The 21,939-nt window shown below is 47.2% G+C and overlaps 1 protein-coding gene across 2 annotated transcripts in view; it reads right to left on the bottom strand.

The window, feature by feature from the left end:
* The window catches only part of LOC134854494 (torsin-like protein), a 73,301-nt gene extending 55,685 nt beyond the window's left edge, over nt 1–17,616 (bottom strand). For both annotated transcript variants that reach the window (XM_063870764.1, XM_063870766.1), the window contains exon 1: nt 17,607–17,616. The gene's annotated coding sequence lies outside the window, so the exon portion shown is untranslated. The remainder of the gene's footprint in view (nt 1–17,606) is intronic.
* Between the last annotated feature and the right edge of the window lie 4,323 nt (nt 17,617–21,939).

The following is a 21,939-nucleotide window of genomic DNA, read 5'->3' as shown; positions in this document are numbered from 1 at the left end:
AGTGGCACCAAATACAAACAGACACAATTTTGCGAGTAATTATTAAGAATATAACAAACTGAAGTCATCCACACTAACTTTCATGTAAGAAATTGCAAAGCATGAAACCACAATATGTATAAATTATGTATTTGAAAAAATTGTGAGATATATTGAGCTGAGGCTGGTGTAAATAGAACGGATATTCAAAAGGCTAAGATGCTCAAAATATTTATGCTGCATTTTCCAACAGAGAGACGACTGCTGCAGTTTAGAGTTCAACGTGTTGAAAATGGAGATCTTGAATTTGGAATTTATGCTATGGACAAAGTTGTTTACGGGAAAAAATGTAACATTCGCCCGGACGATACATATCGACGGATAACAAAACTAAGTCTTAAGACGACTGGCTAGCGTCTAAACAGAGCTTTGCATGTTTTTCACCGTCTCTACCAAGCCAGTACTTTTCGGTGGTCTTTCTTACATCGGGTCGACAAAAACGTTACTGCTCTCCGGCTTCGACCAGAACGCTCAAATTAACTGAATTACATGCAAAAATAGTGAGCTCATGGCTGGGTCTCAGTATCCCCAGACCACGAGGTCACTCCTAAAAACAGGGCTACTACTTATTATATTACTATTGTTTTTGTTCAGTAGATAAAAATCATCATCTTCATCGAAGATGGATCAACCCTTTCCCCCAACTCCTAGCTTCTCATCCTTATCAAAACGAATCCAGTTGTTAATTAAATTCAATTCAGGACATGACAAGAAGCTAAAAGTTTATATAAAAGGCTAAAAGTTCCAGTCCCGAAACCCTTCCGGATTCTTGAATCCAGTGAATCAAGCTCCTTAAATTCAATTTCACGCCAATCCGGAAGGCTGGTTCTCACCCTTCACCGTTGTTGGCAACGGCCTTGCAACTATTGTAGCAGCACAATAGTTGCAACTTGGAACGTTCTCTGCTATTGTAGTTCGTTGTCGTTTTTCTTTAATCTCGATTTTCGTTCTGTTCGCAATCACAGATAAAGTTGTTCTCTTTTTTCACTCGTTTTTTGTTAAAATGGCCGTTTCAGCATTTCTCCGAAATGTGACGTCATCATTCGAAATTTTGAAAATTTAAAATACTAGAATATTCTAGCCCTCACCGTTTGGCTAAACGTTCCAATAACGTCGCTAATCCTTCGAAATCATCAACTCGGAAGGCTTACTGCTAAAAATTCGAAGCCCGCATAAATTGCATTTTGGCCATTCTGGTCGAATGTCACAAAAAGCCTTGCATAGTCACAACTGGCTGCAATTGGACCTTCGAAAAGCACCCAATAATGAAGTATGCGTTAACCTCCGCAAAACAGGTTGGCGAAAACTTGAAGTCGGTCTATATACTTACATGAGGCATGTTTTGGGAAGTAAATAGTGTTTAAATAGGTTTTGGTCGATCATCCCAAGAGAAACGAAAAAAATACATATTTGCACCTTCATTGCACCGTCAGCTTTTAAACCTGTAGTTCAACTGCTTTACAGTTGAAAATAGGCAAACTTGATCAGTTAGCACAAACAAAAACAAACATTTTGCAAAAAAAAATCGAAAACGAAATAAACAAGCAAGCAAGTGTGACATTCTACAAGAATTGACAAAAAAGGCCAGTTCAAGTTATTAGCCGCTGACCTTCAGAATTGGCAGTTTTAACAGACTAGCGACGTTATTGGAACGACTAGACAAACTGTGAAGATCAGAGTATTCTGGTATTTTAAATTTTTAAAATTTCGAATGATGACGTCAGATTTCCCCAGAAACGTCAAAAACGACCATTTCGAAGAAATCCAAAAAAAAAAACAGAACAACGATTGTAACATTCGTCTACTGCAGTCACACATGAGGCTTAAGAAAAATAGGCCCTATAACTATTGGCTCAAGAGTCAGGGACACTATCTCTTGTGTTTTTCTACCTCAAATCAGTCGGAGCCAATTCGGTTCGTTTGTGACATGAGACTACGACCCGTTACAGCTTAAAGGCTACTACTAAAATATCCCCCCACTCTAGAATTAAGAACGTCCTCATACTTAGGTCTCTAGATACCCAAAATACATGAACGCCGTTAAAAACCGGGTCGGAACAATCCGTTAAGTTACTTTTTATTAGACAGTGGAACTTTGATCCATTTCAGATGGATCAACCTAAAACTCGCCTTACCTCAACATAACAATTATAAAACACACTCTAGAAATTTAAATTAGTACTCACATTGTAGCACGCTCAAGAAAGGGAAGTACTTCAGTCGGTAATTAACTCGAGAATTAAATAATATAACTAAAATGAGTTTAATGTTTGTCAGTTTTAACAACAAGAACAAGTTTGTACTCTAGACTATAGTTTCTCGTGAACCATTGGGACACTCAAGCTGTCCACCTTTCCACCGAAGGTTCACTCTAGTCCAGTTTAGAATAATACTCCAGTCAAGTCACAATAATCCAGTTCTTGGGAATACGCTTCTTTCTGTTTCGAATGGGACAGCTCTACTCTAGATTATTACTGTGACGGAAATTGCGAATAGCAATTTCCTACTGATTTCTCTTGCAACTTTCCCGCGATTGTCACTCGATTGTTCTGACTTCTCTTTTTTGATTTTCAGTTATCGCGAGAAAATCGTGCGTGACAGGCTCCATTCGAATTTTTGAAAAATTAAATTTCACCCCAAAATTAAGTGTTTTTTGCTTCTCTCAAGGTCAAACTTCCAAATATGACCGACTGGCACATACTCCCCGGACTCGAGATCGATGTCCTCATCGCGTGCTGTCGCCTGCCAGTGAGTCCCAGAAAATCAAGTGTTGCTCAAGGTACAGTGCCAGTGGTCATTTACAGAAGTTCGCAGCAGACTTAAGTTTATCTACACCCCAAAATTCACGGCCATGTAAAATTTTCACACTATCGCTAAACAGCAATCAAAATTCGCACACACCTGCACCCTTGAATTCTTGCTTTTTAAGCCAATCATTGAAAATTTCTTTTGTCCCATTCAATCAGGAAATTGTCATGCAGCATTTTGATTTATATAGTAAATATAGTATATTAATAACAATATTTGATTCGTTAAAATTTCTTTTTCGTGAATCCAAGGTTCACCCGGATCCACACTCAAGCTCCCCTTCCCTCTCAAGACTCCAGATCCATTCGAACCATCCACTCATCTCGCACTCTTCGCCTTGGAGGTGCCACACCCTGAAGTACTAGATACGGCAAACTGTCTCAACAGTTCTTCTTCATCATCGGAGCTAATCACGATTTCCTCCCAAGCCTTCAGCTGTTCATAGGATCGCATCCATTCTCTTTGCTCCTGCAACCTCTTTGCCTGGTTGGGTAGTGCCTTCATCCTAGATTCCCGGTTCAAACAAAAGGAGTTGTGCAGGCTCAAGCTCACGTTCTTCGCCAGGTCCTCCTCTAGTATCGATTCCCTCGCTTTGGTATTGTCTCTAGACATCTTACCCACTCTCTTCCATCCTGTCGTGATCGCATTTTGGTGGGTCAACAGGGGTCTCTTGAAAGCTTCTGGCCCAATCTCGGCCTGGAACTGTCGATACTCCTTTTGATGCTTTCTCATGTGATCTTTCGTTGTCATGTACAACCAAGACGTCAGTGTCGCCCGAAACCATGGAAAGTACCTCAAACGGCTCCATACGTGTCTGACTTCCGTCGGTATGGCGAATACTTTCCACGCAGTCTCAAACAACTCGAGTCTCCTGCTGTAGTCTATCGCGTATATTGACTCAGCCGTTGGCGTCGTTGCTTCCCGATACTTCGTTATATTCTCTTCTATCCATCTCAGAGCCAACATCGTACTCACTACTAAGAGCGTCACCTTCTGCCGGTGATCCGGCAGTCCGATCGACCGAATTTCTTCCATATCCCACACCAGGCAAAGGTTCTTGTGATCTGGATACCACACCGTTTGTGCCAAACAGTGGCATGGGCATTCTCCATGGGTGATCTCAATGCTCCTGAGGTTAGGCTCCCCCGAGGCTTCCAAGAGAGGCTCAAGCTCTATCATTTTCTCATGCATCGTGTCGTTATCTTCCATGTTTGGAGCACCTCCCACAGGTTTTCCGATCACGTTTTGTCTCTCGTGATCGCTTGTGTTCTCTCTCTCCAACTTCAAAAATTCTTCTCCCCAGATTTCACTCAAGTCATCTCTCAATTCTTTTGGTACTGTCCCTCTGATTTTTCTCAACAATTTGTGCGAGTGATGCGATATCCGAGCCAACCTCACGCACTTGGGCACTGAGAAGGCCTTGTCCACCAGTATTCTCTGGCTGGTTGCTTCCACCATCGCTATGTGCAGTGGGTAGTGGCTTCCGCACAAGTTGGCCATCATTGACCCTATCAAGGATTTTGCGTTCAATGGCAGGCCATAAGCTTCGCTCGTGGGAAACCCCATTTCCGCCTCGAGACCAACCTTCCAGCTCCGGATGTGTTTTTGAGTTTCCTGCAACACCCCAGGCCATGATTCTACGCTCAACGCCGTCACTAAATGGTGTTCAGACTCTAGTCTTTCCAGTGACTGCAGACTACACATTCTCGAGAAGAATCCGAGAGTTGTTGCTATGTTCACCGTAGTTCTCGCGTAACACTCCGCTACTATTTGCACTTCACTTTTCTCCCTTTCCGTGATGTCTTCAAACCAAGTGACCAGGTCTTCTTTTTGAAAGGACAGTATTCTGACACATGACCGTCCATCGCAGGTGTGCTCTCCATTCCCACACGTCGAATCCAGACAGATACCCGGCTCCATCTTCTTTGCTGACCCGAGCTTGCTCGTCTTTTCGCCTGACTCCTGCGTCTTAGGTGAGATTAGCTTGTGCAACACACTCAACTTTGCCAGATCTTCATCTTCCGTTGGTGCTAACCTCACTCGCTCGGTGGTTTCCTCGATCAGACTCGCGTGGGGATGTGGACACCAGGAGGGTCTTAATAGCCTCCATACCACTCCCAAGTTCGTGATTAACAAGCCATTTCCATCGCCCATGTTCACTTCAACTCTCCTGTTCGAACGCGGTATGCTTACCACGTCTGGTGTTTTCTCAAGAATCAGGCCCAGGCTCGGCCCCTCTTTCTCTACCGTTTCTATTTCCATTATTCTTTCTGTCCAAAACTTCAGTAGCTCCGCCACCACGTGGTTCCTGTGAGCGCCTCCAGTTTCTGAGTCTAAGAAGGGATTGTAAGCTATTCCCATCAATCCCGACACGTATTGGTATTCCCCCTTCTCGCTGAGTCTCGAGTACTGCTCTGACGAGGCCAGGTTACGGTGAACATCATGCTCTTCTTCGAACTTCTTATTATAAAACCTCCGTACCTCGTCTAGCTTCCTGTGGTTCTCTAGGGATAGTCTGGAACCATCTTCCTTTTCTATTCCTGTACTCTGATACACGTTCAAGATGATCGTTGAGACTCTTTTTTCCATGGTTTTACCTCCGCTTGCTCTCTGGTGGCATGCCAAGATGGTACTATCAGACATCATTGACATTATCCATCTCAAGAAACATGTGGCATCCTTCCTCCTAGCCAGGCTCAAGCCTGAATTGTCCCTGGCCACGTGTTGCATCAATGCTTGATACACATCTAGCTTTTTGCTTCCCAACTTCAGCCTGTCATACGAGGTCAATGTCTCCAACTCTATTCCCACCAGACTCCAGGTGAACATTAATTGTCCTGCAGTTCTAACGAAGGGATTCGCCATTAATGGTGGTGCTGATGAGGATGTCCTCATTGCCTCTTCAAAATGATCCTTCAACAAGTTCTGCCAGGACCTCTTCAGCTGATTCGCCATTTCTATTTTATTAACCTCGGCCTTTTGCTGGGTGGCCCAATTGCGTCGCTTGCGAGCTACTCCACTGTCCAACTTCTTCAAGCAGTCCTCCATTTCCTTCAATGTCTCGAGGGCCACCCACCACGTCCGGGAGGTGTTCCTCGTCTTGTTCCTCTCCAATGGATCACTCGTCACTTGCTTGCCCTTGGCCTGGTGTGCCTTCGAGATCCATTCTTTGCCGACATCCACTTCCCATGTCTATCCGTTCGTTGAACCTCTCTTTACGTTTATCCTCTGAGGCGTGAAGTCTTCCTCCGATGTCGAACTGGTGGAAGCCTCTATTTCCCTCTCTACTTCAAGTGGTCTTCTGAGCTCCAAGCTGCTCTTGTATGCCGCCGTCTTGCATCGAGCCAAAACCATGGGCGCCGTCTCTCTCAAGTTTCCTTCCGAAACAGCATCTACTGAAGGACTACCCAATCCCTCCACTTCTCTCTTCCTCTTGCGAGTCTTCACATCTCTGCTTGAGGGTGTTGTGGCTATCATCACTGATTCGACCTCTCTGTCTACCCCCAATCCTTCCAACTCTTGCCTCCCCCCTGCTCGAGCCTTAAGGATATTAGTACTTTTAATCATATTACTAGTCCCAACCTTATCCCTTTTTATATCATCAACTATTTTATCTACAGTTTTTTGTTTCAGAGTAGAGCTGTCCTCACATTTTTCTTCTCTAGTCTTCGATCGTGAATTCCTCAGCTCTACCAGCTTGCTCAGCAGCTCTTTTCTCGCCTTCTCATCCAGGCCCGTTCCTATCAGAAGCGGTTCTCCAAATCTTACGACTGTGTCCCACAGTTCCTCCTTGAATTTGTCCAGCGTCGTCTCGATTGAATTCTTCCAAGAACTCCTGCCAAGCATCGTCCTTCAGGGACCCCAGGAACATGTCCCTGTTCCCTTCGAAAGTGTTCTTTTCCCTTTCCTCCGAGCTCAAGAGTATCATCCCATATTGAAGGTCTCATTTGCCAATGGCAATTCCAGATTCTTCCGGGGGGACGGATTCAGAGGTGGGGTGGCAGTATCTGCCCAATTCTCCTCGTTCAAGTCCTTCAACAGCTCTTGAGTGGTGAGCTCCTCCCCTGATGGCCCTGGTTCAGGCGTATTCCCCACTTCCATGTCTTCACCGGCTTCACTGAGAGTTTCATCCATACTCTCTTCTTCTGACTCATGTCTCCTTCTCTCGAGAATTCTTTTAAACCGGTCCTCAACGGGTCCACTCCTCTTGTCTCCAGGCGTGTCCACTGACAGTGTTGATGGTGTCGTAGGGTCCAATTTCTTGTATTCCGTCAGGGCTACGTGCAGTTGACCTGCTGCATCTAGTTCTTTTCCCTCCTGTCTCATCTCCACCTGTTCTAAGCCATAGGGTGCCCTGTACTTTCTCGTTGCAAATTTCATGTCGTCCACCAATGCGACGTGCCCCTCCATCATGATCATCCTGCCATCATCCCATATGGGTAGCATGTTCTCAAGTCCCTCCTGCTCAAGAGCTCTCAAGACCTTTCGCACCTCATATCCGGGGGGCTGCGAACCTCTCATCTTTTTCGCTTGCGTCGTCCACGAATTTACCTTCGCCTCGCTAGTATGGAAGTAGACCGCCGCCGTGTAGACGATGAACAGGGGGTCCCAGCCATCAGTGAAATACTTCTGCATTTCCTCCGTCGTCATCCTCGCCATTATGGAGGGAACTACCAAGGGGCTGTTCATTCCCAAGGTCATCCTCCTGACTATCGGGTACTCAGGCACGGTGGCTGGGAGGATCTCTTTCTCCATTATGGCCTCCAGCTCCCTCTTGACCAGCGCAAAGCATTCCTCCCAAGCAGGAATCCTCAAGATCTCTCGTCCGTCTGCCGTCAATGGGTTCAAGTTCCAGCTCTCTCGCTTGCCTCCCATTCTACATTGCATTTGCCCCCTGAAGTTGTACACTATCAGCTCGGCATCTTTCACTTTTCCAAAGAGTACCGTGTTGCTCATTCGCGCTCTGAGCACCTCCTGCTGACACCAATTGAGCGCCGTCCCATCCAGTATGCTGATAAGTTTCAAGTGCGTCACAGAGTGACGATACGTTGTCACCAGGGGATTCTGGGAATGCGTACGTCACTGCTGGACCATAAATGCAGGTCACCACCTCCTCTAGACCCCGGATTATCCCCATAGGGTCCGACCTCATTGCCAGGCATAGGTCCGTCAACAGAGGCATCCCCCTATTCATCTTCTTCCATTCTTCTTTCGAGGTCGGATTCTCATCTTCACCTGTCATGTGCCGATTCTGTATCATGAGGTATTGTACTAACAACGTCTTCAACCCTGCGGCACACTTGTAGGAGTAGGTTTCAATGCTCGAATGGACTCTCCCCATAGACAGAGGCTCTCCATATTCCATCAATCGATGAAACGACACCAATTCCCCGTCAAGATTAATAGTGCCAGATACCCATCAACTCGAAGTGTCTCTACTCCTCGACTAAACATGTATGCTGGGCCCATGTTGAACAAGTATCTGGGGTAGACCAGGTACAAAGCCATGAGCAGGCTGATGGGCATGCCCAGTATCTCCTGCACGAAGGCTCCAAAGATAGTCGCCGTGGTGCCGAACAATCCTGCCATGAATTCCTTTTCCCAGCAAGGACTCAAGAACTTGAGAATCTCATGATCCCTCCTAGTCCTCAGCTCACCCTTGGCGTGCTCTCTCCAGAACCCTCCAATCGTCACTTCATTGGCGGCCGAGACAAATCTAGCCACCGTCATGTCTCTTACTTCGGCCAGCTCCAGTTGTTTCTCCAGAAAACTCCAGACTTGTTTCACGAGGGGTGGTGCTTCTTCCCTCGTCTTATTCGTGGCGTTCTCCAGCCTTGGTGTCAAAAATGGCCACCAGCCATTCTCTTGCGTCAAGCGATATTTCATCGATTCTAATTGCTTTTCGGTCTCGGCCACATTTCTTCTCTCGTTACTAGGACCTCTAGACTTGCTGGTGGAATTTGTGATCTTCACATCCATGCTCCGAAACCACAAGCTGGCCGTCAATTGGCTTATCGCCGGGTGATCGTCCCCGATGACTGGGCTGAACTTAAGTTGCCTGGCAAAGTTCGATATCTCTAGCAAGAGCACCTCATCTAACACGATCAGGATGTCGGCTAGTCCATAAAAGCCCCTCAGTGCATGAGATATGTCCGCCCATGCCGCCGCCAATTCTGACATGCGAAGCCTCAGGTTCGATGGCTCCAACTCCCGATTGGGGGCTGCCATTAGAATCCGCCATTCATTCCCTTCTGCTATTAGGATCAAGACCGCGTACACGAATTGTAGGGCGGGTGGCTTATTCGCGTATCCAGGGGATGTGGTGAATACCACCTTCGTCTTAGATCCAAAACTCGAGATTACATTCTCTTGCACTTCATTCATCGCTGCAAACAACGCCTGAATGGCTTTCCATATCTTCCTCGATGTCGGAATTTCATTGCCCTTCAGCTGCTCAAGAAGTCCCATCGCGTGCAGGTGATCATTCATTCCTGCAAACAACAGCAGCTCAGGCTCACAGGGCATCTCCGACTTTATTGCCACCACCAGAGTTAACATCTGGTTTAATTCAGCTCCTGGCAAAGAGTATATCAGAGTCTCCGGCCAGAACAACTTGGGAGACGTTCCTTCGAAGTCCGATCCCGCCACAATGACTACTCTCGCAGCAGCTGGATCTGCTCTATCATAAACTGCCAGAATTTTGGCCAGCTGGGTGCTGCCACAGGGCTTCCCGTACCTGGGATCTTCCGCCAACTTCGAGCCTTCGTAAGCGGCATCTGGCAATTCCATTCCCCCCGGATTGAGTAGCTTGTCTACCACTTTCAACTGTGCCGGGGTCGCCAACCTGATCCTGGCGATGCTTGTTCGGTGTTTGGGGGGTTCTACTATGAGTCCAGGACTCCCCAACAGCTTGAGAGGTCTGTAGTTAATGGGTCCCATGATCGCTTTTGTGGGAATTTCGGTCAGATCTGCGGTCTTCATCAATTTCGTTCTCGAGAAGTGTGCCTCATGAGCTTTCAACCAGTCCACGCAATGATGTCTGTTTAAATCCTCGTGCGACACTCGTTCAATCCCCAGGGTCTCCGCCAATTCTCGCCTGCATTCCAAACCCTCTAGGTCCAGTTCTTTCACCTTCTCAGGATATCTCAAGCGAGCGGTCTCCATAGATCTCTTTTCCCGCTTGTTCTCTGCCACTACCACTGAGGATATCGCCGAGCCTGGAGGTGTTGATGACGTCACCTCCTCAGACTCCATTGGCGTGACACTCTGCAATCTGGTCTGGTTGCTCCTCGAACTGTCTCTAGTGTCAACTCTCGTTCCCAAGCGACCAGACAAGGCCCTTGAGGCAAGGAATGGTGGGTTCGGGGGTGGTCCTAATGTGAATTGGGCTGTCTCTAGCAGATCCGCCTCTAGCGTGTTTATGTGTTCTTGGAAGACGTCGTTCAGCCACTCCGCTCCCCTTGGCCTATCGAAGTGGATTCCATCATTGGAGGTGTCTTCAGGGAATCCCTTTTTCTCCATGCGCTCCGCCACGTCCAACAGTCTGACAGGGAGCCGCTCTTCTGGTGGATATCTCGGATCACCTTGTTTAGGTTCCGCACCTTCTCATTCATCTCCAAGGCGTGCTGATCAAACATCATATTGTAGGGGACAGTACATACCGTCAACAGGATGGGGTCCATCTGGATCCTCAGCTCCTCAAGAAGGCAGCTCATCTTGTCGTGCAGCCTCGTTATTTTCCTCGCTTCTCCCCTTGATACATCGTTAGTCCCGATCATCAGGGTCACCGTGTATACTTTAGTCATCCCTAGCATGTCGAGTGTTGCCAACATCTGTGGCGTGGCAGCTCCAGCGAAACTCAAGATTCCTGTCTGCCAATGCGATTGGATCCGGGTCAACACCCGCACCAGGCTGTCCCCTACGATTATGTGAACTGCACCTTCTGGCACACGGGGTGGCGCAAGATACTCCACCCAGGCTGCATCATGAAAGCAGTCCCTCCTGGCTTTCTGTTCCGCACTCCAATCCAGCCGATTGTGCCTGTGGTACCTCTTCTCTGTATTTTTCTTATAACTCGAGATCACGACGCTCCTGACCGGCTGTTCCCTCCAAGTTGGGGGAAGCTCCGGTCTTGCCGAACTTTCACGACTTTTCTGCCGTAATTTCTCGCCCAGCTCTTTCAGACGCGATGAGCCGCCGCTCACCTGACTGTCACTCGAGGTCGAGGTTGGGGTATATCCCGGCAGTACCACATCCATCAGTGGGCGTACGGGTTGCGTCTCTAGGCTACGCAAGGAAGGCGTTGCGTCATTCGGTATCCAGACTTCCAACCCTTCACTCATGTGTTCTCGGGCCTCGCGGTCAAGGTTGAACCGTCCTCTTGCCCTGGGGGCTTCATCCACCTCCATGCGTGACTCTGGCCTCGAGCTGGTAACCACTCGCTCCTTTGGTCTGGATCCCTTCTGTGCATCAAGCTCGCGTTGTCGTTGCTCTATTCTCTCCAACTCCGACTTCAGTTGATCACGATTCGCGGCGTTCTCCCGCACCCTTAGTTCTTGCTGATGTTCAGCTTTTAGCATCTCAAGCAACCTCAGAGTCTGATCGCGCTCGTTGACCGCCTGGTCTCTCTCCAGCTGAACCTTCTCCCGATCCAGCTTTGCCTGATCCCAATCGAGGTTCGCCTTGTTCCTTTCCTTCTGCGCCTTCTCGAGCTCTTTCTTTAGAACACCAAGATCCGGATATGCCTCGGTCGTCTGTTGCGCTCGCGTCATCGACGGCACCCTACTCGAGCCCTGGCCTGTAGGTCTTGCTGTTGGCCTAGCTGGTAGTGGGAATTCCCCTGCGCCATATTCAGTGTTGTTACTCAGGCCAGGATTCCTTGCCAAGTCAAAGCCCCTTACTCCTCCATCCACATTCCAAGACAACCATCTGGTCTGTTCTTGGTTTGATATACCCTCGGTGGTGTAGCCGATCATCAAGACAGCCTCCGTCGCAGACTCCCTGCATTCACCCTGGTCTTCCAACTGGAGGATGGCATTCAGCATTACCGCCATTCTCTCGTCTATCTGGGTATAGTCCAGGTCCCCCAGGCGTCTGTACAATTCATCAAGAGTAGGCTTCTTCAGGGCCGCGGGCATGGATTTCCAGAATCTGTCTGCCATTCTTTGTGACGTCGGGATGTATACAGGTATATGTTAACCAGCTCAAGAATTACCTTACCGACTCAAGTATTACCCAACTCAAGAAATCTCTAGAAATGTTCCCTTGCAAACACTTGCTGTAGGTGTCGATTATCGCGAGTTCAATCAAGATTTCTCTTTCTGTCTCTCGCTTGAGTGTAGTTGGATTTTCATCTTTGTTTTTCAAACTTGATCTGAAAACAGAAACCACATGAAGACCTAACATGTCATGCTCCTAACCTAGAAACCCCCTCTTTTACCAGTATGGTTAAAATCTTATCATTTTCATTCTACTTAGAACGATTCAATTGGAATTTCCTTAAAAGCATGCAGATTCATTTTATGTTTTAGCACCGTTAATTCTTTTTAAAATTTAATTGTCATGCCAATCACGTCTTAAGATCCCTTTACCTGTGCCGCACCCCAGTACCTAACTCAAGACTCCTCCCTCACACCCAACTCGAGACCCCCGTGTCCCCAACTCAGGCGATGCTCAAGTAGTATTTTTTGTGCAGATACACCATTATCTCAGTTTCCGCAAAGACTACATGTAGGATAGCGTACAATTCCCTCGAGCTCAGTCTGCCCCTGTTTGGGTCATACACCGGCATTGAGACCTCCGTTATTCCTCTTTCAATCATGAAGTCTCGTAGTCTTGTTAGTGCCAACATCACGTGTTCGGGATCAATTGTGTTCCTGTCATTGACCCTCGTCACTAGGAAGCACAGATATTTGCCCGGGACTTGTGCTACTGATGGTGGAAGCGCTGCCATCCCTCCTAGTCCTGGTCTCTGTCTGAACAGAAACTCCACGTTCTGGTACTCTCTTCTCAAGTCAGCTTCCAATCTTGATTTGAAACTCATGTTCGCCGTGATGCAGATCGCGCTAGTGCTGTTTGACAGGATGAAGTCACTATCCGTTATCATGATGTTCTACGAGTACTCATTGGGTATTTCAAATTTCGTTTTGAAATTCCGACCTATGGTAGGCTCCGGCTCTTCTTCTTCCAGTTCCAATTCGCTTGTTTCTCTCACTTCCTTGAGCTTCTTTATCATCAAATTTTCGGTGTGGGTAAGTCCTACCCCCACTCCCCGGACAACAATTTTTATCGACGTCCCCGTCGATGTTGTCGGGTCTGAATTGTCCTGAGGAATGTCCAGTGGCCTGTCTGTTGCCGTCCATCCGAAAAGAGGGTCCTCTGTCTTCATGTAATTTGCCGCTGATACATCGACTTGTTCAATGCTTTGTCCTTCGTGGCTCTCGTCTTTGACATCGCGCATCCACTCTAGTATCCTCAAGTTCGTGTTCTTCCTCCTCTCTATCTCACTCTGCTCGAGATCTGTCTCTAATTCCGGCGTCGAGTGGTCTTCCTGCGGATAGTGTCCACCATCGTCAATGACCTGCCATTCCTCTCCGGCTTCCAGTTCGCCTGCGCTCAGTAGTTCCTCGCCCAATTTGTCTGGCTGTATCTTATCGATCAAGAAGTCATCCCCGTACCTGTTGTACCTCATGCCGGTGCGTTTAAGATTGCCAGTCCTGGTTTTCGGTGGTGTCGGTCGATCCGGCTCCATCCACTTCGGCACCTCATCTTGCTCCGGGTCGTTCCAGTCTTCTTCTACAAATGATCCTGCATCAGACTCCCCTCCTATCTTTTCGTTGTCGTCCAAACTCAAGTTCTCATTACCATCATTTTTCTCTCTGGTGCCTTTTTCATTCACTTCACACGCTGGCTCTACCACCAGGTACTCAAGACCCTCCATGTCCTTCGGTATGCACCAATCCTCTGGGGACGGGACGTGAGGCTTCAGATTTTTATAATGTGCCGCTCGCCCAGTACTCAAGCGATAGAACCGTCCTTGTTGATGAACCTCCGTTATCATGAATGGTCCCCTCCACTTCTTGAGTAGTTTCTTTGTTCCCTTGGGCGGTATGACATTTTGGAAGACCCACACGTATTGGCCCACTTCATATGGCTTTGCTCGTAATATTTTTTCGTCATATTTCCTGCGTTGCCTCATTTGCGCTTGCGCCGTGTTCCTCCTGCATAGCTCGTTCAACTCCTGTTTTCTTTTGATCGCTTCTTTCACGTATGCCTGAGGCGACGTCCTTTTCCCTTCGTATTCCGGGTAAAAGAATGTCAGAGGCATTGCTCTCTCCCTGCCCGTCAACATCATGAAAGGACTGATGCCCGTCGTTGAGTGCTGTGTACTGTTGTAGGCTCCTACTACCTATGGCAGATATTTGTCCCAGTCCGTCATGTATCTTGAGCAGTACACCCTTAACATGTTGACCAGTGTCCTGTTCTGTCTCTCTACCAACCCATTGGTCTGTGGATGATAGGTCGTCGAGTGTGCTTGAGCAATGTGCGATCTCTTCATCAATTCTTTTGTCAAGTCCCCCACGAAAGCTTTGCCGTTGTCCGACTGGAAAGTCATTGGAAAACCATACCGCGATATCCAATGCGTTATCAGATGATCACATGTCTCTTCGGCCGAGGCTGTCTGGCACGGAACCGCTTCCGCCAACTTTGTGAAGTGATCTATTATAACCAGTATCTGGTTATATCCCGACTCTGTCATGCAGATTTTTTGATGGTCTATCTGCACCACTTCATTGAACTCTGAGCTCTCAACGGACTTGAGGGGAAACTTCATCTTCCTTGGGTCTTTTACCTGGAGACATGCCAGGCAGGCATTCACCCATCTCTCGCAAGCTTTTCTCATTCCTGGCCAATCAAACCTGTGAAGTATCCTTTGTTGTACTTTGTCTATCCCCTGGTGGCCCATCTGGTCGTGTGATCTGAAAAGCACCTCCGTCTGGTACAATTGTGGTAGTATGATGAGGTTGTGTTTGTGTAATATCTTTTCCTCATCTCTCCTCTTGCACGCTACCACCCCATCAGCTGTGTGATAAAGTAAGTCTTTCTTTTCTTTGTAGAACTGGCTCAAGATCTTGTAGCTGTCTTCCTCAAGTTCCCCCTTCTCCTTGACCCCCGACTGGATCCATTTGGAGAGGTTACTTGTCATTTTGTCATTCTTCTGGGCTCTCATTAGGTCTGACAGCCTATATCTCGCCTTGACATGCTCCTTTAGCGCCATGATCTGTCCATTCATCTCACCAGGGTTGTGGATGTCATCACTCAGTTTCACGCATATCATCTTTTTCACGATTTTCATATCATCTTCTGGCTCCAGATTCGTTCTGATGTTTGAGTTGCATGATAGTTCCCTGAATGGTTTCCTTGCAACCGCAATTTTCTCAAGTTCCTCACCACCTCGCATCTCCTGTATGTCCATGTTGTATGTTCCTGAAGATGGATCCGTCTGTAACTCCCTGTCGTGGTGCCTTGTCTTCTCTTCCGCCAATATCATGCACAGACTGTCTTGGTTTTCGCTGCTCTCATCCGAGTCTTCATCCCATCCTTCACGCTCCCCGGACAATTTTCCTTCTCCGGTTCCTTCTTCCGTGAACCTGGAACACTCCCCGGACTCTTGACCTAGTCCCAGGTGTTCAGTATCTTCTTTGAACGTCACTTTCTTTTTCCTAACCTTGGTCTGCTCCAGAATGTCTTCGGGGATTTTGTCAACTAGTGACCGCACGACATCCTTGCTGTCAGTGACGCTTCCTCTTGATGAGTTAGTATCGTTCACTGTCTCTTTTCTCCGAAGTATAGTGACTTCCGGTTCCTCTTTACCCTTCTCTTGGATCACGGGCTTATCATCTGATAGTTTCTCGAGCAACCTCATTAAGTCATCATCTATCTGTGCAGTTCCTGCTTCCACCTGGTTAAGATCATAGCCTTTTGCCTTGAGCGTCTCCTTCACGATCTTCGACTTGAGTATAATCTCAATCGGAATCCTCTTGCTCTTCTTCAAGATGGTCTTCTCTGGAGGCTCTTTAGGCAATTCAGGATGATCTTCTATCGGTTTGCCTGACTTGTCCAGCCATCTCGTGAGTGGAAGACTGTCGTACGTTTCCTTGTCCATGAATGAGAAGCCATCTTTGATTTCAGGTCTGTCTGCTTCTCTTTGCTCTTGTCTCTCATAGAACTCCGTCTTCTTACTCAAGCTGTCGGCATTCTGATGTTTTTCTCGCGTTCTATGCTCAATTATCATGTTGTATCCGTCCAGGCGAACTATCCACCTCCCAATGTAACTTTGGTACATTGAGTACGTTTTCAGCCAGCTCAGTGCTCTGTTGTCGACTCGCAACTTGAATGGCTCACTGCCCAGGTATGCCCTGTATTTCTCGACAAAGGTGACCACTGCAAACATCTCTGCTTTCGGTGCTCCGTACTTCATTTCTGTGTCACTTAGGACTTTGCTCCCGTACGCTATTGGTCTCAAGACTGTCTTCCCATTCCATTCTTGTTCTTGGTGGAGAATCCCAGAAATCGCGACTACCGACGCATCCGTGTCCAGCACGTACATCCCCTTCTCAGTCGGCATACCCAGTACTGGTGCCTCACATAGCTCTTTCTTTATTCTCTGGAATGACTCTTCTGCCGCGTTGTTCCACATGAACTTCTTGCCCTTGTGTCTCATTAATTGTTGCATCGGGTATACCTTGTCCGCATAGCCTTTGATGAATTCTCTATAATAGTTAGCGAAACCCAGGAAGCTCATCAACTGGTGCTCTGTCTTCGGTGACTTCCAGGTCAGGACTGCTTCCACGGCGTCCGCATCAGGTCTGATGCCGTGCTTGTCTACCATCCTGCCCAAGTATTTTATTGAGTCCTTAAGTATCTCGCACTTTGATGGTTTACACTTTAGCCCCGACCTCTTCATGCATGCAAACACTTCGTCAAGTCTCTCAATGTGGTCTTCCAGTGTTGGCGTCGCTATTACCACGTCATCCACGTAGCACATTACCAGGTTGCCATACTTCTTCGTTACGCCTATCAGCGCGTGTGCCATCAACCGCTGAAACGTGGCTGTGGCATTGCAGAGTCCAAACGGCATCCGTTTCCATTGAAACAGACCCAACTCGCAGGCAAACCCTGTCTTGTCCCTGTCCTGCTTCCTTAGTGGTACTTGCCAAAAGGCCGAGCCTAAATCAAGAGTCGTAAAAAATTTTGCATCACCTAACTTCGAGAGGCTCTCATCAATCCTAGGTATGGGATAGGCATCCTTCGCCGTGACGGAGTTCAGGTATCGAAAGTCACAACAAAACCTCAACTGGTCGCCTTTCTTTTTGGCCATCACTACTCCACACGCCCACGGTGACTTGGATGGTTTTATCATGTCATACTCTAGTAACGTTTCGATCTCTTTTCTACACGCCTCCGATTTGTGCGGGGTCATGCGCCTCGCCCCCTCCCTGTGCGGTACCGCGTTCTCCTCAAGTTCTATTTCATGCTCAACGAAATTACAACACCCGATATCCGCCTTATGCCTCGAAAAACTTCCTCGTTCCGCTCTAGTACGTCCTTGATGGCTTCGAGCTGTTCATCTTTCAGTTTGCCCCTCAAATGTTCAATCTCCGGCAGAACCGGTTTATCAGTTTGCATTTCATCTAGTGTGGGTCGCTCTGGAAAGTTCGAACAGCTCGACAGCCCATCGTCCGTTTCTGACTTAAGTGATTTAATAAGACCTGAAGAATCTTTTATTTTCTGCAATCGTCTCAAGATACAAATTTTGTCCCTGTGATTGGGACAATCAACAACTTCATTTTGTTTTGAGTTCTCAATTGTTTCATATCGAGTTTTAACCGGTAAAGCATATCCCAGTTTCCTCCCTCTCTGTATCGTGATCGGTATATCAAGGGTATTCAACTAGACACTGACGCAGAGGCCGCTCTTCGTTATCGAGAATGATCTTCCTAAAACAGCAGCAATTTGACTATTAGGATTCGGAACTATACACACTTGCTTGTTGTCACTTAGTTCATTGTAATTTTTCATCCTCAAGCTTACGATTGCCGCTTCATTAGCTTTTAGCCTCACCCTCCTACTCAAGAATACCGGTGCTTTGTTTTCATTTGCCATTATTAAATTTACCGGTTTGATTGCGTACCTCCTATCCGGGTTCCGTATGTTTGCAGCTGACAGCCGTATTCTCGAGTCTATCAAGTCACCTTTGTCAAAGCCCATCCTTTCCCAAGTTTCGATTGGTATGACGCTCAAGACTGCTCCCGTATCAAGTAACCCACGCAACTGAGTCTTTTTGCCACTTATATCTAGCACGTGCCCTGTCACATCTGCCTCCGTCCCGATGTGCATTGCATCTTCTTCAAGCATGGCGCAGTGTCCAATCGATCTCACTTTCAACTCTTCTTTCCCTACGTAGATTTGCCCAATTAGGTCTTCGTCACATGTTATCATTGTCTTGGTATATATGTTGATCCCATCTATATTTAGCATCACCTCGTGTGGACCATAAGCTTCAGTATATCTGTTATCAACACGTACCGACTTGCTGCCCCCTCTCATGAGTAGTGCTCTCAGCGCTCTAGAAGTCGTTTGTGGGCTTATACCACTCAAGTAATCTGCGTACACGTCAATGTGCATTATTGTCTGGTCGCTCGGTTCGCTCGGTTCGCTCAAGTTTCTGGTTACCTCGTGGCCGCCCACTGTGATTATCGACATTATTCTCGCCCAATTTTCGATATGCCGAATGGCTTTCCCGTCACCATTTTTACAGTGTTACAATTCCCGGTTTTTGTTGAGCCCGGTACAGCCTCTGGTGTTGGGTTCGATCCGGTTAATGCTTCGTTAAAATTCTGTCTTTCGATCTCCAGCTTTAATCGTTGCTCTTTTTCTTTCGCAGCCAGATCCTGTTTCACTTTGGCAATTGCCTCCGTCGCCGCTTTCTCATAATTTATCTCTAGAGAATTCCCGGCCGCGGATTCTATCGCACCATTAACATGTGTTACAGCTTTCACTGTCTTCGTTGGCAATTCCGTGCTTGGTGCTCCTAAGTTCCTCGATTCAAACTCGTTTTGCCTGTTCCGCTGATTCTGCACCGCCGCTAATGCCAACTTATGTTTGGGGTGACTCTGGTCCTTGACCGCTTCCCAGAACAAGGGACAATCCATTCTGAAGTGCCCCTCCTGGTTACAGAAGAAGCATCTAGCGCCTATCTTGATGATTAAGCCATTATAGTACTCGTGTTCCTCCATCTGGCTCATGTCCTCCTCATCCGGTGCGTATCCTAGGCTCTTCATGCCTTGTTTGTATGTTGTGCAGTCAGCCACGTGGTGGTCCGCTGACCCGCAGTTCGCGCATGATCTGCGCTTGTCCATATCATCTCTAGGTTTGTACCATGATGACCTCTGGGGTTGGCCTCCCCCCTGTGTGTTCCTGTTTTCTGAATATGAGTATTTCTTGGGCTTCATCAGCATGTATTCCCTTGATTTCTGTCTCATTTCTTCTGGGGTTGGTGCGCTGTCTTTCGACAATGTGTAGTATGTTGCTAACATTGTCCTTAAGTCGTCACTTTTTACCCCATCAATGAACTTCGAGGCAATGCTAAAGTTTCTTCTGTTTGTCGACTCCTCTGGGTCACTCCTTCTTCTCAAGCTCTCGAGATCATCTAGGAACCGATCTATTGACTCGTCGTCCCTCTGCCTTCTCTTTTCAAATCGCATCATCGCTTGGTGACCCTTCATGCCTGACCCGAATCGATTCAGCAATATCTCGAAGATTTTGTCCGCGGTGTCGCGTTCTTCTTCTTTCTTTGCGACCACGCATTTTAATGCCGTGCCTTCTAAGTTGCTGAGTATGGCTGTGCATGCTTGTCTTTCATCATTTAAGTTATCTTGCTCTAGGTGTAATCTCATCACTTCCACCCAAGTGTCGATGCATCCATCGGAGTCGTCTTTGAATTCCTTTGGCTTCTTGAAAGTTTTTCTTGATTTTCCGTCCCTCCTATCGCTCGAGTCAGTGTTCCTCGTGGCGAAGGCCTCTAGAGTCCTGTTCATCATCTCCCAAGTGCTTGCCCATGTCATAGCATCCGGACCTGCGTTGCTGTTAGCTGTTGAGTCCCCCGGGCCAGTCGTTGTACTTGACGTTCCATTCTTCATGATTGTTTTAGCAGCTGTTGGTGCTATGCTCACCGTATCCCGGGTTAAGGGCAACGGTGTCGATTGCCGTTTGCCAGTTTGTGGTTCCACAAAGTCAACTCTGGTGCCTTGCGTGCGATCCGCTGCCGGTCTCTCTTGTGAGGTAGAATTTCTCAAGATTGCATCCAATTTCGTCTGTATTGCACATGAACTTTCGGCCTGAATTTTGCTCATTGTGTCCATTCTCTTTTCCAGGCTACCTAATTGGCTGTTGACATCATCATATCGGTTTTTCAACTGTTGCATATCTTTTTTGATGTTCCTATCTCGTTCTTCATTGGTGGTTTCTACCTTATCTGTCATCTCCTTGAGTCTCTCGTCTGTTGCCTTAGCCAGGTTAAAATAACTATCCAGATACTCGTGTTTAATGTATCTTAATTCTTTTCTTATCACTTCTCTGTCCTCTTCGCTGTGCTTTAGTTTTTTGTCGATCTGATTCAGTTTTGCCATCAAGTCACCTAGCTCAAGAGTAGCCTCTTCATGGTCAGCCGTCGGTCTGTCTTTGGCCGTTGCTTCTGCTTTAGTTTGTTCCTCTCTTGGATTGGCTTCTGTCGTCTTCGTGCTCACTGTCCAAAATGTTCGTGCTCTTTCAGCTTTTGGTTCTTCAGTCATGTTTTCTTTCGTTTTTATTCCGACCATCATCGCCAACTTTTCTGTAAAAGATGTCTTTTTTACTTGAGAGTCTTCTTTCACCGTTTCTTCGGTGTTGCCTATTGCATCTTCCACATTGTCTATTGGTGAGAACTCTATGGGTTTCGGGTTTGGTTCTTCTGCATTGGGCATTGGAGTTGACTCCGTCGTCTTTTTCTCCAGTTCATCTACGCTCTGGTCTGGTGTCTCTAGTTCGATTTCGATTGTAGGCTCCACCTGTTTTTCCCTCGCATCTTCTCGCGTCTTGCTCTCGGTGCCACTCCTCGTGCTGACCATGCTAACTGAAAAGTTATTTTTTGTTTTGCCTGGGCCCCTTGATGTCGTTCCACGCAGCGACGAGTTATATTTCGTGTTTGATCCACTTGACCTTTTTTCGAGCACCGGTACCCTACTCCGTCTCATTATTTCTATTTACAATTGCTCTTATTTACAATATTATTATATACACAAGTCTATTCTAAGAATAAAAAATTTTGTGGAAACAAATTCTTAAAAGAAAATATACAACGTGATAAAAACCTTGTTCCAGTTCTCTTTCTAAAATCTTTGAGTAACTTTCTTTATTTGTGGTCCCAACCGTACCGGGTTCCAATTAGTCTTGTTCTGTCTTAATTCTGTCTTAAAACAACTTGTTGTAATTTTACTTCAATTTTTATACTGTCCTAAGACTTCCAGTTACCGTCCCTACTCTTCTTTGTACCGTCCCAGGCTTCTTTCTACTGTCCCAAGACTGTTCGGTACTGTCCCAGTACTTCGTCAGTGTCCCAAGACCCTTGTCCTGAGAGTACTATCCCAAGGCTACTGTCCCAAGGCTAGTGTCCCAATACTAGTGTCCCAAGACTAGTGTCCCAAGACTACTGTCCCAAGGCTAGTGTCCCAAGACTACTGTCCCAAGGCCAGTGTCCCAAGACTACTGTCCCAAGGCTAGTGTCCCAAGACTACTGTCCCAAGGCTAGTGTCCCAAGGTTAGTGTCCCAAGACTACTGTCCCAAGGCTAGTGTCCCAAGACTACTGTCCCAAGACTACTATCCCAAGGCTAGTGTCCCAAGACTAATGTCCCAAGACCCTTGTCCCAAGACCCTTGTCCCAAGACCACTGTCCCAAGACCCTGTCCCAAGACCCTTGTCCCAAGACCACTGTCCCAAGACCCTGTCCCAAGACCCTTGTCCCAAGACCACTGTCCCAAGACCACTGTCCCAAG

The sequence above is a fragment of the Symsagittifera roscoffensis genome, chromosome 9 (assembly GCF_963678635.1).
Source record: "Symsagittifera roscoffensis chromosome 9, txSymRosc1.1, whole genome shotgun sequence".
NCBI lineage: Eukaryota > Metazoa > Xenacoelomorpha > Acoela > Convolutidae > Symsagittifera > Symsagittifera roscoffensis.
This window is presented reverse-complemented; position numbering and strand designations above follow the sequence as displayed.